The sequence below is a fragment of the Octopus sinensis genome, linkage group LG9 (assembly GCF_006345805.1).
Source record: "Octopus sinensis linkage group LG9, ASM634580v1, whole genome shotgun sequence".
NCBI lineage: Eukaryota > Metazoa > Mollusca > Cephalopoda > Octopoda > Octopodidae > Octopus > Octopus sinensis.
Genome location: NC_043005.1, coordinates 10,622,509 through 10,642,538, shown reverse-complemented (window position 1 = coordinate 10,642,538; position 20,030 = coordinate 10,622,509). Strand labels below are relative to the sequence as shown.

Sequence of the window (20,030 nt, the reverse complement as noted above, 5' to 3'; positions counted from 1 at the left end):
GAAATAAGTTATCTAATATTTCTAGCAAGCTACCTGAATACTTTGTGGTCTTCACAACATAGTCACTCACATAATTAGAATACTTCCCAGTACATTTGTGTTAACATTAGTCTTTTCATCTTTTAAGACCTCACCTCAGTCACCAATGAGTAAGCTACTTGTCATCATATCCACCTTCAAAGCCTGAAGAGTGAAACCTGACTTTTAATTTTCTTCAGCAGAATTTACAGTGCCACCGGTTATCAATGTACAGAAATTCCTGCAAGACCAAAATCTTATGTAATGAAGAGCTGAGATCTGATAAGGAAACATATGAGGGAGGATAAGGTAAGAGAACCATTTTGTGGTTGTTAGACTAGCTATGAAGAGCAACCAAATCTCCCTCAAATCACACCTTACTATTGGAAATGAAGGACAATGTAGTCTTCTATACCCCTTAAAAAACAATGGAATGCTTTTGACCAAAGGCATGTACAATCAGAATTATAATTGACCTGGAGCTAAACAACAATTTAACTTGGAGATTATCAATGAAACATTATATAAGTGTGGATGTTTATAAAAAAAAAGCCTTCACTGAAGATCAGATATATATTTTAAAAACAAATAGAATAAATAAATGAGTCATGATAATCTTTATTGCTCTGCAGGCATCAAGTCAATCAATATGAAACTTCATTTCTTTTTTTAAATATTAACACTGATTACTTACAGAGAAAAGTTTAATTAGGAAACCTTTTTTTTTTTTAAGTAAATAGATAAATACAAACAAAGCATTGATTTATCAATATTTCATACACATGAAATAGAGTGAAAAATAAATATTATATTGGAATATATTGTTACTGTATTCATTACCAGTAATAAATTATGTTAATTTTCCAAGCGAGATCTGATCAGTCACTCCAGGAGCTTCTCTTTTCTTTAAATGTTTTGTGAGAATAAAAAAAAAAATTCCTAAATTTCATCTAATCATTTCATTGCAAGCTCTACAATTCATATGTAGCAATTAATTTGCTCTCTAATTTTAACAGGTCATTTGTCTTGCATTGATAATGCTTCACTACCTTGGCAACGTCAAAGCATTAATTGTTTAATATAAATTAGTGTAAAGAGCTTAACATGTAACTTGATTAGTCAAGTGTAATATTTATGTTCAGAATATTCTTGCAGGTGGCATAGTCAAAAGAGTAAGTAAAACAGCTGATATAGCTGTTATTTAAAAGTAAGAGAAAAACTCAAGTGTTGACAGTGATAACATTAAGAGCAGATTGAGATAACATTTTGATACTAGACACATGCAGATAGTACTAAATATTCATCAGTATTATCATCACCATCATTTAACATCTGTTTTCCATGCTGGCATGGGTTGGACAATATATATATATATATATAGGTGCAGGAGTGGCTGTGTGGTAAGTAGCTTGTTTACCAACCACATGGTTCCGGGTTCAGTCCCACTGCGTGGCATCTTGGGCAAGTGTCTTTTGCTATAGCCCCGGGCCGACCAATGCCTTGTGAGTGGATTTGGTTGACGGAAACTGAAAGAAGCCTGCTGTATATATGTATATATATATGTGTGTGTTTGTGTGTCTGTGTTTGTCTCCCTAGCATTGCTTGACAACCGATGCTGGTGTGTTTACGTCCCCGTCACTTAGTGGTTCAGCAAAAAGAGACCGATAGAATAAGTACTGGGCTTACAAAAAGAATAAGTCCCGGGGTCGAGTTGCTCGACTAAAGGCAGTGCTCCAGCATGGCCGCAGTCAAATGACTGAAACAAGTGAAAGAGTATTTATACTTTTTTTTCTGTCTTCTATACAACCTTCAGAATAGTCTTTAGTCCCTTTTTCAGTCTATTTCAAATACTATGATTTAAATATGTGTTTACAAGAGAAAAAAAAAACAAGCTTTCCTATTTTCTCATTTTCAGGATAGCAAGAGTGATTATAATTATAAAGAATATCTTTAAAGAAATTTTTCCTGAATTTTTTTATTTGGACATTCTAGTGAGTAGTTAGATAAAGTAATTTACAACTAGAGATATCACCAGCATACAAAACTGCATTACCTCTGTCCATTTCCTTGACTTTTACACTGTTATCAATAGAATAAAGTATTATGTTCAAAGGCATTAAGGATAATTCCTTATAGCAGAATACTAAACATCAATAAGAATAAGATTAAGCATCCTTAGCCTCTCTATAATCTAAAATAATGACCAGTGGCATATTCTCAGCATTTCCGTTTTGAATTTCTTTAATACAAAAGTGAAATCTCAATGGAATCATGTTCTATAACCTGAAGGTGTAACATGTGGTGGAAAATTATACCTTGAAATATAACGATATCAGTCATTAACATCTTAGGCAAAAGTATTTGATTCATAGAAAATAATAAAGCATTTGCTTCATAAATGAAACCTCCATCATATCTTTTATACTGCCTGCCTACAGGACTATTAGTATCACAATATATTAACCTGCTGACTTTAGTTGGAAAGACTATAAAATAATATTTTATGTTAAATAACTTAAGCAATGCATATTAACATATTTATGGTTGGTTTTAATACAAGACTGATAATACTAAAATAATATTGGACCACACAATTGATTTTTTTCCCCCCCAATTTACAGCTATTTCTCTAAAAAAAATTCTACTTAAAAATCCTTTGCTGTCAATTCCCATATGATAAAAGACTTTTGTTTCTTGCCAACAAAAGAACTAATGCTGACACTTCCTTTTCTAACAGTCTCCTATCTTTGGCAATGAAATATCAATAGAAATGGAAGATAGTGCTTATTTACTTTCATTTTAAAAACCTCATTTAATTACAGTAGAAAGAAATGCATTCATCTACCTTCAATATAAAATATCTTATGCATTAATACCATTAAGAGAGTATGAGAAAAATCAGAAACTTAGCTTCAGGCATTTGACTCTTCTGATACATTCAATTCTAATTAATCAGAGATATTGCTAGTTAGCCTCAAAGCAATTTGTTTGGAATATACTAGTTCAGTGAATGTGATTGCTTCATTGAAAAAAATCCCATTGATCTTAGCTAAGAAGTATTCATAATAAAATGAAAACAAATACCCAGGTTTGGTCAATTGGTTCTGTTAGATCCTGCCTGTGCTGACTATCCAGCTTTCTAATTATAGTACAGTTAACGACATTGTTTAGAACAGCCTACAAGATTAGTCTTCAGATTTTGTTATATTTTATTTTAAACATCTTACAACAAAGTAAGACAATTAAAACAAAATACTTAACTGTTTCATTACCATATTTTAAACAAATTACAGTGTGTGTGTGTTTATTTGCTGAGCCAGGAAGAAGCAGCAGTACCTCTGATCTTCATAGGTTCTCTGAGACTGGGAAGCTTGATGTCATAAATGCTCTGATTAAACAGTTGCCATTCAATAACACACAGAAAAGACATGAGCAGGCAGAAGATTCCAGAGCAGCCAAGATCCAGAAGATCTATGACCAAAGATATTTCATCTTTGACCAACCAATTTTCTACTTATCCAGAAAATATTCAAGTCCTTTCTTCTTTTTAACCCTTTCGTTACTTTATTTATTTTGAGATGCTCTGTGTCTCTTTCAATTATTTTAAATATAACAAAGAATTTAGTAAAATAACTTAGTTATCATTAAACAAGTGTTAGGAACATAAATTGCGACTAAGGTTTGGTGGTATATTTTAATTCAAAACTTATGAAAACAAGACATTTGTACTACAGAGTCAGAGCCGGTTTTGGCCGGGTTGGTAACAAAAGGGTTAATAAATATATCAAAACATTATGACACCCCAATCTAGCCTGAACATGAACAGCATGCAACTAGAACAATCAAGATCACAACAAATGTCAGCTTTCACCATCAGTGAGTATTTCTCCAAGCAAATGCAGATCTGTAACATAGCAAAGGCTGCATCTCAAAGACTGGCTTTCCTCTTCAGGATCAGAAAATACTTCAAGCCTCAACAACCAGTAACACTCTACAAAGCTTAGGTGAGATCCTGAATGAAGTACAGCTCATCTAGCATGCATCATCACCAAAAAATAAAAAAAGCAGTTGATGGATTGGCATCAAGTCATTCACCAACACATTTCAAGCTCTGGACAACAGATGCGCTGTCTCTTCTCTTTGCTTTTTCTACAACTATTACAACCTGTGTCGGTGGCACATAAAAAACACCATCCGAGTGTGGCCGTCTGCCAGCCTCGTCTGGCACCTGTGTCGGTGGCACATAAAATCACCCACTACACTCTCGGAGTGGTTGGCGTTAGGAAGGGCATCCAGCTGTAGAAACACTGCCAGATCTGACTGGCCTGGTGCAGCCTTCGGGCTTGCCAGACCCCAGTTGAACCGTCCAACCCATGCTAGCATGGAAAGCGGACGTTAAACGATGATGATGATGATGATGATGATGATGATTACTGTGGCACTCACTCCTCAGGGCATTCCTGACTTACTCATCTTGCCTCTGGTCACTTATATCCCACATTAAGTGCTAGGCCCAGTCCTTCATCTACAAAATATTAGCACATTGGAATTCCCTCTTTGCATTTGTTTTCTTCAATAGTTCAAAAGAAATAGTAATCATGTCAGTCACAGTGGCCTCATTGAGTTTCTGAAAGTTACATGCACAACTCTTTCTTCCAGACCACTCTCATAGAAGAAAAAAGCAACAACCCTGTAGGAGATGAGTGAAGACTTAATTTGACTCATATTTCTGGCAACCAGAGTGATTGTAAAGAGGTTCTCACATCTTTTAAAGGTATATTCTGCTGATATCTGGAACATGGCTTAACAAAAAGGTTTTTACATGTCATTGTAATACTAAGAATTACAATGTAACATATGTGGGATAGGCTAGTAGTAAAAGGATTAAGTTACCATGAATGACAACGAATGCAATTAAAGCCATTTTTAATCATTTATAGTATTTTATAAAAGAAAGGTATGTAAATTACAATAACATGATAAGAGCAACAGTGATAAGATAAGATCAGGTGTCTTATATATATATTACTTGCATGACATTATAAGCAATCATTTTAAATGCTACAAAGACTCAAGTTTTAAGGTAGTGCTAAGACTCTTTAACTTGTTTCAGTCATTAGACTGCGGCCATGCTGGAGCACCGCCTTTAGTCGAGCAAATCGACTCCAGGACTTATTCTTTGTAAGCCTAGTATTTATTCTATTGGTCTCCTTTGCCAAACCACTAAGTTATGGGGATGTAAATACACTAAAGTTTAGTAATATACCTGTCATTTTATATATTTTATAGATCAACTGATATATTACACTGTCATTCATGTAATGAGATTTTTATCAGTTTTAATTTAGTATATGTAGTCTGGGCTAATCAAGGTCACTATTATTAATTGAGAATGCTTCTCTTGTTGTGTCACAGCTGTTTCAGAGTTCTCTTGTGACTTTTAAAGTGTAATCTTACATATTTTATCAGATAAGATTATAAATAGCAGCAAAAGTTTTGATCTCAAAGATAAACCAATTTAAGAAGGGAAGAAATGATAAAATAAAGTAATTTTCCACATACATCAAAATTATAACAGCTATATTTTTGATCCAATCCTACAGAACCTCGGACAAGTGCTTCCGATTGTAACATCATGGCAACCAAATCTTTATGAATGAACTCTAGTAGGGAGAAACTGAGCAGAAGACTATTCCTAGTATTTAGCAGTATAAAATTTGCTGAACCCTAAACCTGATTCTTAGGTGTCTTCAGCAAAACCTACTCTGCTGCAAGCATTTGGGCCAGATCTACAGGCCTGGGAAAAATTCCCTCTTACAATTGTAACAAGCCCAGAGAAAGGTTGTAATTACTATCTTTCTCTTTCTGAGGAAACCATAAAAAATCATTTCTATTTTTTTTTCTTTAAAAAAAATACAGTTTTTTTTTTTTGATAATGTTGTTTATGCAAAAGACAAAACTACATTGTTAACTCCTGAGAAAGAATACCAGTAAAGAGTTACAAGGTGTAACATTTCGGAAGTCAATTTCAAAGTAAGGTTAACTGTTAAAAGAAAGAACCTTAAGAGTTAACACATATAATCAATTCTTTATATTTATTACAACAATGATCTTGATATAATAAGTATACCATCAAATATGCTTTCTTTTTTATGAAATGGCTAGATTTGGTCTGTGCATCTGGGTATAAAGTGACATATACTCCAATGTTTTTAAGCCCCTAAAACTTCACAACATTTATGGCCTACTTTTACTTTATAACTTACACAAAAGATATCGTGCACAGCCTGCCTACTATATAGTCTATTTCCAAGTCTGTGTAAACTCCTTTTAAACAAGTCACAATGGAGTCAGTCAACCTGTTAGAAATATAAGCAAGATTTCCTCAAATTCATACTTTACCACATTAAAAATAGAAATGAAACACTGGATGATGTACTTCTAGGTACACTGTCTTTATAAAGAAGATAGTTGGCAAGCCTTTCATCATAGCTCAGCTAGATCTGGTTTGACCTGAGACTAAATAACTAGTTTTAATTACCATCTATTACTTATTCAGACTTCTTCCTTTCCCCTAAGAATTTTAGATAAATTTATTTAGGAAATTGTTTAGATGATTGTCACAGCTTGAATGTTTTGGATCATAGGCCTGCCCAATTAGAGCTGATCTGAGGCTAAACAACTCTAAAACTAGTACTTATATTTTTTGCTCTGCCAACACTCAAGTCGTTAGAAATTTTCATTTCAATTCTTCAGCAATTATCTAGAGTTTTTTTTTGTTTTTTTCCACTTTCTTATTCAAAGGGAAAACTATAATACCATAATGTAGGCATTGTTATGACAATATTATTAAAGGAACCCAATCATGAATCAGTCATAACAGTTCCAGTAACTAACAAAAAGAACAAAAGAGTCAGTAGAGGGCTTCATTTATTAACTATCACAATCTCACATTCCTTAAGGGATTATTAGTAGACACCTGCATAAACTAAGAACTCAGAAAGCTCATTAATTATGCATTATCCCATGTAAATTTATAAATAAGATTAAGTACTAGAAAACATCTAAATCAATAATTAAGGATAATGTTCATATCACGAGAAAATAGCTAAAACCTGACTGCTAATCCCAAATCTTTAATCTTTTATTTTGTTTTATGTTATTAAAACAATATTGTTAAGCAAATACACATTTGATATTTTAACAATAGATTGTACTTTTTTATTTTAAATCTATCATTAATAGATTTAAAGGAAGTATTTGCTTAACCCTTCAGTATACAAGTAACTCAGTGGGATGTGATGCTTATTTATTCGTATATTCATATCGTTCTGAATTAATCATGCATTATCTTGCAGATTTGAGACTTTAATAATGTGTAAGGTAGATGTATGAAGCCAGATTTGGCAGGTTTGAAAATAAAACAGGCAGAGTATCTGAGCCTGTTGAGGCTGGTTCAAGTGCTAAAGGGTTAAACATGTTGTTTAATGTAGCAACTGCTTAATCAGCAATGCACCCTCTACAATTAACAAGTTAGATGATACACTATGTTAGGCCTGTAAACTGTTGATGCAGTAGCATGGGCCAACTTTCTAACTAGAAAGGGTATGGCCTGGTCAGCCTGTAATGACATGCATAAGATCTGGTCATCAAATCTAAGTAGAGACTTCAAACTTGAAATCTTCAAAGCCACAGTCGAACCAATTCTACTATATGGCTCAGAAACCTGGACGCTATCAAAGAAGCTTGAGAGGCGGTTGGATGGAATCTACACTCGCCTCCTTATGAGAGCTCAAAATCTCTCGTGGAGGCTCCATCCAACCAAAATGCAAATATATGGGAAACTACCACCTGTGTCATCTCTTGTGAAAGGTAAGAGAGTCCAGTTTGCTGGACATTGTTGTAGAGCTGAAAGAGAGGTAATTTCTACTCTTCTCCTCTGGAAGTCATCTACCCGCAATACCAGAGAGCGCACACTCTCCTACCCTGATGTAATCTCCAGGGATACAGGCATCCAGCAACAGGACCCCCGTAATGCCATGATGGACCGTGAAGTCTGGCGTAGCATAGTAAATTCCATTGTCTCGACCACGGTCATACAATGATGAATGATGATGGGCTAACTTCTTAACAGGTATTTTCGCAAAAAAGGCCCTGAGTACTAAATGTATATTCAATCCCTCCCAATCAATCACTTGAAAGATTGCTGCTATTCTTCTATAATTAAAAAGAATGACAGTTTAAAAAAAAATTATTGTTGGCTAGTTGAGAATGTTCTCTGTAGTTATATTATCAAACCAATGTGTGATGAAGGATGCTAGGTAACTTTATCCATTAGCATCCTTTGGAATTGCTTGATAGTGTTGACACTTATCACCTGCGTCATGGCTGGGTATACGTAATATTTCATTTTGTATATTGGCAGTCTTGGATCTGGTTGGTAGGGCTGTTCTATAGAGCATAAACATACATTTACAAGAAGCTTGCCTGTAGAAACTGGTATTAAGGAACCCCTTCTTTTTTAATAAACACAAGTTATTCCATAATCTATGGATAAACAGTTGTAGCTAGATAATATATCAATGCATCATAAAACACCATCTCTAATATTTAATGTAAATATTAAAATTTAGACATCAATCAAACAGTAATAAAATAAACAAAAATGAAATATGTACTCTAAAAAAGAAGGCAATAACATTGCTGCACATTATTAAACAGTTCAAAGAAATAAAAAATTTATTTCCGTGCAGCAATGAAATACAGAATCATATGCAGTAAAATCAAATTAGAATGTCGTTTTTGCTCCTTGCGCTTTCTATATTGAAATGTTTGTTTGAATAAATTGCTTCACATTCGTATGTGAACTCATTAGCATTAACAGGATTAGAGCTTCTACCTGCAAGAAGTAACAGTCAAATCTATTCATTCCATAAAAAAGAAAGCCTATTTGACAACGTAGTCCAAGATATTCAATGATGGAAATTAACAGTTGTAGTTATATTATGTATATATATATATATATATATATATATATATAAGTGTGTGTGTATATGTTTGTGTGTCTGTGTTTGTCCCCCTAGCATTGCTAGACAACCAATGCTGGTGTGTTTACGTCCCCGTCACTTTGCGGTTCGGCAAAAGAGACCAATAGAATAAGTACTGGGCTTACAAAGAATAAGTCCCGGGGTCGATTTGCTCGACTAAAGGCGGTGCTCCAGCATGGCCGCAGTCAAATGACTGAAACAAGTATAAAAGAAAAGAGTAAAAGAGAGTTGTGTTGGTTGTACCTGGAATATTCTGGAATTCTTTGAGCAAATGTATGATTGTGTGTATTTGTGTATATATATTTATGCTTATGTACACACACACACACATACATACATTAATAATTGTTTATCATTAACAGCAAATTAATCATCTCTATGTATGATGGTCTTCTTTCAGTTTTCACGAAGACAACTCAGACCTATTATGCATCTCTCAGCCAGACACAGTGTGTGACTAGGTTGGCCCATTCAATTACAAGCATTGCTCATCCAACAGTTTTCACAGTTTCCATCCACCCAATTTCACTCACAAGACTTGAGCTGAATCAAGATTATGATAAAAAAAACATTTGCCACCAGGACTTCATGGCTACAACACACTTCTTAACCACTCGGCCATGCCTTATTTATATAAATCAAAGATTAACTGCCCCATATAGATTAGTAATAAGTGACTTCGGAATAAGAGTTAAATGATGGACACAAAAGTAAAAGACAATTTTGGAAAATAAAACTAAAAACTGAAAGAGCTCATAGATTCAGAGAAGTTCTAGTTGATGTTTATATGACAGACAATAGAAGAAAGTTAGCAGTTTTTACAAAACAACAAGGCTACAGATCAGATTGAGGGCTGGATATAGGCCACACCCAGATAGAAGAAACAATGATGAAATCATACAGTAGATAGAGCTATAAGAACAAATCAACAGGTCTGGAAAGTAGAAAGAAAGAGGGTATGAAAGATCAGTACCATGTAGCTGGAGAAGAAACAAGGTGTCAGGTATACTCAGCTAGAGAAGCGATCTGTGAGAAGTGTTCTAGTTAGCAAGATTGTTTGCTAGGGGAATTGGAACATTATTGATGAAAAACGTATGCTGAACAACAGTCATGCATTTGCTTTACTGATAATACTGAAAAGAAAGGGGCATAGACATATTATTGTGAGAGATTGTTGACTGAGGAGACTGCAAGGAATAAAGTGGGCATATTTAATGTGGACCTAAGTATAGGGGTTAACAATTTTTTTTTTGGAAGCACTCCGTCGGTTACGACGATGAGGGTTCCAGTTGATCCGAATCAATGGAACAGCCTGCTCATGAAATTAACGTGTAAGTGGCTGAGCACTCCACAGACACGTGCACCCTTAACGTAGTTCTCGGGGATATTCAGCGTGACACAGAGAGTGACAAGGCCGGCTCTTTGAAATACAGGTACAACAGAAACAGGAAGTAAGAGTGAGAGAAAGTTGTGGTGAAAGAGTACAGCAGGGATCACCATCCCCTGCCGGAGCCTCGTGGAGCTTTAGGTGTTTTCGCTCAATAAACACTCACAACGCCCGGTCTGGGAATCGAAACCGCGATCCTATGACCGCGAGTCCGCTGTCCTAACCACTGGGCCATTGCGCCTCCACAGGGGTTAACAATACAAGTTAACAGCAGTATGGTAAAGTTAATAAGGGTATGACAGTACGGAAAGCAGCTGGACCCTCAGGTACAGTCACAGAAATGCTAAAAATATATGACAAGGTAGATCCTGTGCTAGTCACACATAGAGAACAGAATTGTAGGGGTATCATCATGAACTGTTACAAGGGTAAAAGAGATGCACAGAAAGAAGTAAATAGCTTGAGTTTTGGAAATGACAGAGAGAATTTGATATCAGTATTAGCCTAGATGAATGCAGTTCAGTTTTGTGCAAGGAAGAATTATCACTGATGCCCACAATAATTAGCATCTGTTTTCATCGACAACTGTGATTGTCAAACGCTGATGACAGGTCAATACCCAGAAACTCAAGTCTGTGTGTATCATAGGTTGAAGACGGGAAGGATGGCTTCCCTTCACAAATACTGATAGGGCACAGAAAGTGTGTCAATAGCCAGCTGGAGGAGGTGCCCTCCTGAAGCTACAGGCTACAGTAGCATCCACCCTTAGGGGTTAGCCATATTTAAATGGCAAATATACTTCACAATACAATCATCATTTTCCATCTATTTTCCTAAGCTCCAACCCGGTGTATGGGTATAAGTTCTTCTTTATCATCTGACACACCTTTGCTGTAAATACCTTTTTTGGAATGGGTTTTATAATTGGATGCATTCCTTTCACCAATCACTTTACAGCATAACCTGGGTGCATGTCATTATCCCTCCAACACTGAAGAGAAACTTTTGCAGCAGAAAAGAATCCCTCCACCCAGTATCAGCATTTTTATGCAAACATTGTTTTCCTAGATGGACTGCCTGTGTTGGAACTTAAAGATTCCATGTTGCCTCATTTCTTCCTCCTTTTTATAATGGATGCCATTTAGTGTCCATAACTACTCTAGAGTATAGACTGGATGCACTTTTCATAGCACAAACACTAAAGAGGTCCTTGATAACAAGACCAAATATACCCTTGTACCTACATCAATATTAGCGGTTGGGAGGCAGTTGCCGGCAACCATGGAAACTGGCGACGTACCGTAAGAGAGGGAATACAAAGGAGTGACAGAGAAAGAGAGGAGAAATGGAAAGACAAGAAAAGACGTCAACAAGAAACTATGGCATTACAACCAGCCAGGAACAGTCTTCGCTACATTTGTGGTACCTGCCAGAGGGAGTGTTTGTCCAGGATAGGACTACACAGCCACAGCAGGAAATATATCAGGACATGAAATTTAGAAGCTGGACTAGACTACTTTATGCACAACTCCATTGTCTCCCGAGACAAAAAGGATGCCAACCAACATCACTACTATTCAATCTTTTTAGGCATGGTGTCTACAGTGCAGACTGGGAGCAATTAGTGTTGCACACTATATGTATCACACACACACATATACATGAAAAAAATTAAAAGAAAAAATGAAATTGTATTTCATTTAAAAAAAATTCTCCATATCACTTTGAAATTACAATGAGTTATTTGCAAAAAATTAGTTGGCTTGAAGTTTGGGTTAATTTCTATGAGTTCCGGTACAAATATTGATCTTCAATATATTTGATGTTGATTAACGTTTTTAATATGTGCATGTGTGTGTGTGTGTGTGTGTGTGTAACTATATCAAGAGAAAGAGACAGACCTTAATGACCGACTACTATTGTCTTAGTACCTCTGTTTTTAGCACCACTGCACATAAAAGTTCAATGTGAAAAATTACATAATATTTGAGGTTTGATACGTTAGAGTGACACTTCATCCGATTTGCATCAACAGGTGCATTCTTTCACTAAGTGACTGTCAAGCATCGTAGTTGTTGAAATCAAGGGGGTGGGGTGGATAAGTATAAAATAAGAATAAAAATGAAATAGGGGACAGCACCAAGACAGTAGCAATACTATTATAAGATAAAGACAGAATTAGAAGAAAATATGTATGTGTGTGTGTTGTCAACCAGTGTTGGTGTGTTACATCCCTGGTTCAGCAAAAGAGGCCGTTAGAATAAGTACCAGAATTTTTTTTAAAATTCTAAGTACTGAGGTCGATTAGTCCAACTAAAAATCTTCAGCATATCTTCAGTATATCAACAGTCAACTGACTAAAACAAGCAAAAGATAATAGATATGCATATATATACATAAACATAGGCACAGGAGTGGCTATGTGGTAAGTAGCTTGCTAACCAACCACATGGTAAGTAGCTTGCTAACCACACACATACATATATATATGTATGTGTATGTATATGTTTGTGTGTCTGTGTTTGTCCCCCTAGCATTGCTTGACAACCGATGCTGGTGTGTTTACGTCCCCGTCACTTAGTGGTTTGGCAAAAGAGACCGATAGAATAAGTACTGGGCTTACAAAGAAAAAGTCCCGGGGGTCGATTTGCTCGACTAAAGGCGGTGCTCCAGCATGGCCGGAGTCAAATGACTGAAACACGTAAAAGAGAGAGTATATATATATATATATATATATATATATAATAGAGCAAATGCAAAAGAACAACCCATTCATAGTCACTATGAATGGAGAAAGTGAAAGATATTACATTTAGGACATAGTCCTTCTTCAAATACAAGAGAAAAGACCAGGACAACTAGGGAAGAGAAGAATGGGGATAAAAAAGAGGAACCAGGAAAACAATACATGTGTTCCCAGTTAACATTCTCCACTACTCACATGCACGCATCCATAAATCTCATAATATGATGATACTCAAAGATATTAGTAATACTTATCCTAATTAAAAGCACTGCAATTAACTAAACAGATCTTAATCATAGGAAGATTATGTAAACCTCCAGCTAAAAGCTGCATTTCTATTACGGATGTCGACTAACATTTCATTGCATTGCAAGATTTACAGGTGTAGGAGATTCATGTGGATTTTCACTGGGAACAAACCTCTCTTCAGTTGCAATCTGAACCCTTTTGAGAAAGGCATGAATATCACAATTCCAAATAGGTATGGCTACTAATATGCACCCTTGTATTAAAGGGGAAAAAAATTTGTTTGTTTTTGTTTTACTTTTAATGACAATACATAAGTGTGTCAAAATATATTTACCAAGACACTGAGAAGAAACAGGTAAAAAAGAAAAGAACAAAACAAAAGGAATTATAAACCCTTTCTTTTATGCAGATCTGAATTCTGACACTTTTACCTAAATTCTTCAAATATATGTGTTTGGTTAAAAACTCCATCCAACCCACAAAATAAAAAAAAAATACAAAAACAAAAACAGAAATTTGCATTTTGGGAAAGATGTTGGCAAAATAACAGTTGACGGCCTAAAAGATCAGGCAAAAATGTAATTAAGACACTTGGGAAAACAAAACTTAATTAAGCTAATGACTATTTTGGATAATCAATATTCTAACTGTTGTGTATTGTTACTTACTATACAGACAATTATGGAATTCTCAAATATTTAGAAATAATGTTTAGTTGTCAGTAGATAGACACATACACAGAACTGTGAGTTATAATTGTAACCTAATGAAGGTTCTAATATTTGTTTTTGAAATGCTAATTAACTTGATCACATTTTAACAGGGTTCACCATCTGTACAATAATGACCATTATCATCCGTCATGAATAATGAATATGAAGAATTAGTAGACAATGTAGTACAACAAATCCCTAAAAATACTAACTACTGGTTTGGCAATGCAAACAGGAAAAATAGAACTCAAAACACAAGTGTATGTGTGTGTGTGTGTGTATTATTGATACTTGACAGAAGTACCACTGACTCAAGGGCCAACAGTTTTGTGCATCAGTTTGGTAAGTGATAACTCATGAAACTCTTGGCCCTTGAGTTACTCCGTTACTTCTACCAAATACTAATAAAAAATATAAATACTAAGTAATAATATCCTTGTCAAAAAATTTAACCTTCGGTCTTTTTAATTATATTTCTTTTCCAAATTGGATGAACAAGATGAAATCTTGACACCAATGCATTTTCGCCAGACTACAATGTCATATGATAGCATTAGATATTGAAAATATAATTAGTGAAATGAAACAAATAAGCTCATGGAAGAAGGCAGCTTCAAATCATCGGCAACTAGAAAGGTAATTTTCTTTAAAGATTTCGAAAACTGCACACCATATACCCAATTGGAAATTCTGAAGGAATCTTGACAAATATTATCAGATCCTAAGCATATATATATATATATGCACTTTATTTAAAGCAGCAGAAAATTCAACAAAACCGTTACTCTGAGTTTCCTGTTGCTGTTCATCAGACAGTTTTTGCTAGCAAAAACTGTCCCATGAACGGCAACGGGAAACTCAGAGTAACAGGTTTTGTTCAAAAACTGTCCGATGAACGGCAACAGGAAACTCAGAGTAACAGGTTTTGTTGAATTTTCTGCTGCTTTAAATAAAGCATATTACTCTAGCACTGGTATTTGAGTACTCTTTTTTCCACCTAGTTTCACATTTATGTGTTTACTCCGGTATATATATATATATATATATATATATATATATATATATCTTGTGATGTTTTCTGGTAGTACAGGAGAATAAGACAATAATAGAGGACAAGCTCGAGTGAAGATAAAAACCCACAATAAATAACTGGAAGTGTGTTCTGTGAGGGCAGTAGCAGGAGTAATACAATCAACTCATTTTAATGATAATGAATGGAAGAAAAAAATCCTTGATAATGATATTTTATCGTTTAATTTAAAAGAAATATAACCATGTTCATTTTGCACTATATTAATGACATTTGTAATGCGAATTTGTTAAATGGAATCTCTCTATGTTGGATTTGTTGAGAAATACATTTTCTTTTTTCATTGGACGAGAGAGAAAAGGGCAGGCAAATATAAATGATAAAATAATGGCAGTGAGAAAGCTTTTTTTTCTCTCTCAGAAAGCTCTTTTACAACACAAGAATGTGAAAAAAATTGACCAAAACCCAAGTATATGCTTGGACATGTACACACACTGATATAGATATATATATATATATATATATATATATATATATATATATATACACACACACACACACAAATCCACAAATATATATAAATACCACATACGAAGCATACAAAGAAAATTAGCTAAGGGGAAGAAATGGCAGTGGTATGAATATAGACAATAACGATAAATGTATTTTAAATAAAATATTTAAAAAGATTTTTTATATATTCAAATTATCCTCTCATCAGGGCAAAAGTATGGGAAGGGATATTGGCAATTGCAGCCAATAGCAAATCAGGAGGGGACATAATCACAAAATCAAGAATTCTTTCAAACTGACATTCCATTAAGCAGGAAAAAAAAAAAAGTCTGCAGATAAAGGAACAATTATGGACAAGAGTTTCTGGTCCAACAGGCATCAGCGGCACAAGTTTTACTATCATGGCTCTATGCATAAGACAGATATTTAATAGGGAAAAAAATAGTTGTACTAGAGTTTTAAGTATAACATGCATAGATAGATTGATAGATAGATATACACATGTATATCGATATGTATATACAAAAAGCATTATATATATATATATATATATATATATATATATATATATACGGGTGTGTATGATTGTATATAGAAGAATATATTAATAAAAGGTATTCCAACCTTGTCTGATTTTCACGTTTTATTTACAATCTTATAATGATATAATATAAGATAATATAAAATAATAAGATAAAATAAAATAATAGAATGTTAATGTTCATTCTGATTGAACTAGTACTTTCATGCATTGAATTATGCAATCTTCAGGTTCATGTAGTAGTGGTGACAGTCATGCTTCACAATTTTTGACTGTGATATATCAATATATATATATATATATATATATATATATATACTTTTAGATTCAGATGACTATGGTACTTTGGTTGAGGCACCAGAATTTAGTACAGTATTATCCATACAATTTCAAAATAAGGTGATTAAAATCAAAATAAGCAACAAGGATATCCAGAGGTAATGAATTACCTCTGGATATCTTGGTTGCGTATTTTGATATATATATATATATGTGTGTGTGTGTGTGTGTGTTTATGTGCTTACATACATATATAAACATATACACATCTATATACATATATACGCACACATACATATATAAACATATACACATCTATATACATATATATGCACATATACATATATATAGACACACACACACCTGAGTGTGTATTACCTCTGGATATCCTGGTTGCTTATTTTGATACATATATATATATGTGTGTGTGTGTGTGTGTGTGTGTTTATGTGTTTACATACATATATAAACATATACACATCTATATACATATATATGCACATATACATACATATATATAGACACACACACACACACCTGAGTGTGTGCGTGTGTGTATGTATATGTGTGTGTGCGTGTTTATTATACTTAAACAAGAATATTATTGACATCGATTTTGACGTTTCAGTCAGCTAACCCGTCGATGGACTGTGATGCATTGGAGTTAATCTTGACTTTATATAATATCTGTCAAGTTAAAATCTTCCTTGAGTAAGTAGGTTTGAGTGGAGTGGCAATTAGGTTATAAGATGTGATAGAGAGGTGTTTTGGATAAATTTTTTCGATTAGGTGTACAGTTGTGGAGTTTAGAATTTATCCACGTATGTAGAACTTCATAAGCAGCCATGTACATTAAGGGGGTGTCCTCTTCAGGTTATGGCATTTCTTAATGGTTCACAAAAGGGATGTAGGTAGGTCAAGGATGTGCCAGCAGTTTTAGTCTTATGATGGCTTAGCTGGCTGGAACTTCAAAGTCACTGTCAATAATATTTTTGTTTCAGAATAATAAATTTGTACTCTACAAGAGTACAGAGCAGCCCATCCGATTAGGGTGAAATTGTTTTTACAACTGAACATAAAAACAAACATAATTTATTTATTTTTATGTAAATATACATATTCATTATGTGTCTTAGTTGTATTACAGTGTATCTACTACACCTGAAGAAACCTTTATGATTTGCTAGCAGATCAGAATAATCTGAAATCAAAGTGATATATTCACATAGTACATAATTATCAATAAATCACACAGAAATATATTTTCATTTCGATCATCCATAGTATAGTAAAAAAAAATTAGACACCACAAGGTCTAAGAAAAACTTGAAAATTCAAATCATGCAGCAGCATTTTCTTTTCGTAGAGTAACATGCACCAATGAGCATATGTATGTAATTTTTGTAACCGTTTGAAAGATATCAAATGGCAAAAAATTTACCGTCGTTTACATCTCAATATACATTATCAAATAGTTTTTCTTTTCTTCACATCTATAGTATATCATTGAATTCAGGTGACCAAATCCAGTTGTCTTTCATTATACAGATATAAGTAGATTATATATTTTCAGGTACAGTAAGTGTCTTTATGTTTTTTCACCATACCTTTATATATGTATAATTTTCGGTATTTCTCTCACATATTGTATATAACAGTTTGCACAAAACATGACCAACAGAAATACTTTTATATATAAAACAGCAAGCATAAAACAGTACACAATAAAAATACTTTTTTTCCCTCTATCTACCAATACACACACACACATTTATGTTTAATTATAATGTAAGCAATTTTACATTAGTCCGATGGGGTATTCTATACTCTTGTAGAGTATAAATTAAATATTCTTAACCCTTTAGCATTTAAACCGGCCATATCCGGCCAAAAGTATTCTGTCTGTTTTATGTTCAAACTGGCCAGATCTGGTCTCTCACACCAACCCTACAATATTGTTTTAAAAATGAACAGCTACCTCATCAAAATCTCATAGCTACAAGATAATGCCGGATTAGTTCAAAACGATGAGGATGAAAAAGGATTAACTTTGGCAGAATAATGCGAACACTAAAGGGTTAAACAAGAATATTATGGAAAATGACTGAATTTTCAGTCAGCTATGCCATCATAGGAGTGTGATGCACTGAAATTTATCTTGGCTTTCTGTAGTCTCTTTTGACTTCGAATTTTCCTTGGGTAAATGGGTTTGTGTGGAGTGGTAATTAGGGTGTGGGGTGGGCTATGATAGAGAGAAATTCTTTACAATTACATAATCACAAATTTAATCAACAAAAATTTCTCCAAAATACCTATCACAATCCACCCTACAACCTAACTACCACTCCACTCAAGACACATACCCAAAGAAGATTTTAACAGAGACTATGTAAAGCCAAGATTAACTTCAATGTATCATGGTTTGATGATAGGTAAACTAGCCAAAACTTCCAAGTCATTGTCAATAATATTTTTGTTTAAGAATAAAAAATGCATATATATATATATATATATATATAAGTAGGTGAATGAATTATCCTATGTTTATCAACATCTTCGTTCGACTCTATTCTTTCATTTATTCACATATATATATCACCGTGACCGACCAGGTTATCAGATGTTGCTACACATCGCTGGTCACAATGCGCTTCACATTGTTTTAGCCTTCGAATGAAGCCACCTCGCTGGCTAAGCGAGCAGGCCAATAGAAGAAAGAGTGAGAGAAAGAGTGGTGAAAGAGTACAGCAGGGATCACCAGCCCCTGCTGGAGCCTCGTGGAGCTTTTAGGTGTTTTCACTCAATAAACACACACGGTCTGGGAATCGAAACCGCGATCCTACGACCGCGAGTCCGCTGCCCTAACCACTGGGCCATTGCGCCTCCACATATATATTATATATATGCATTTTATATATATATATATCCCTCTATCTTTGTGTGTTGCACTGTTTTTCCAATATCCTTATGTCTATCTCTAACACTCATTTCTGTCCCCCACCGTTTATCTCTCTACAAATATAAATCTCAAGTTCCCAGTCTTGCAAATATCTCCACTTTCAATTTTCATTCTCCTCCCTCTTTTAGCTTCTGACAGTATCCCCTTACTTTCTTCTCTTTCTTTTAATCCCTGTTCCTCTGACCCACTGCTATTTCCTTTATTCTACACTCACTCATTCTCCTCTCTATCTCAACCTACTCACTCTTCTCCCCCTTTGTTCACTCAGCTCTCTTTCTTTTTCTCCTCATATACCCAGTGGCTCTCCACCCCACCCCCTCAACTTGCTCTCCTCTTCACTATTTCAACTTACACTTCCCTCTCTTCATATCACCATTGTCTCTGCTCTCTGCACTCAGAAGCCAAACAAATGTGGACACATTTTATGAAGAAACAGATAAGTCATGCAGACAAGATGTCAGTAAATTGCAATACTGCCAAGAGACAATTATCCCTAAAGACATGGATCATGGCAGAGAATGACTCACCCTATGACCTGACTGTGGCAG

The 20,030-nt window shown here is 34.5% G+C and overlaps 1 protein-coding gene and 1 long non-coding RNA gene across 14 annotated transcripts in view; one reads left to right on the top strand and one right to left on the bottom strand.

Moving 5' to 3' along the window:
- The window catches only part of LOC115215626 (tyrosine-protein phosphatase Lar), a 535,158-nt gene that overhangs the window by 316,693 nt on the left and 198,435 nt on the right, over nucleotides 1–20,030 (bottom strand). The gene's annotated exons all lie outside the window — the stretch shown is intronic.
- The window catches only part of LOC118764770, a 226,687-nt gene that overhangs the window by 155,890 nt on the left and 50,767 nt on the right, over nucleotides 1–20,030 (top strand). For 2 of the 5 annotated variants that reach the window (XR_005000568.1, XR_005000571.1), the window contains exon 4: nucleotides 219–327. The exons of 1 other annotated variant lie outside the window; for it this stretch is intronic. This is a non-coding gene — a long non-coding RNA (uncharacterized LOC118764770). Of the gene's footprint in view, nucleotides 1–218; nucleotides 328–9,465; nucleotides 9,765–20,030 lie in introns of those variants that run through there. 2 more of the 5 variants (XR_005000572.1, XR_005000569.1) reach the window with 2 other exon arrangements.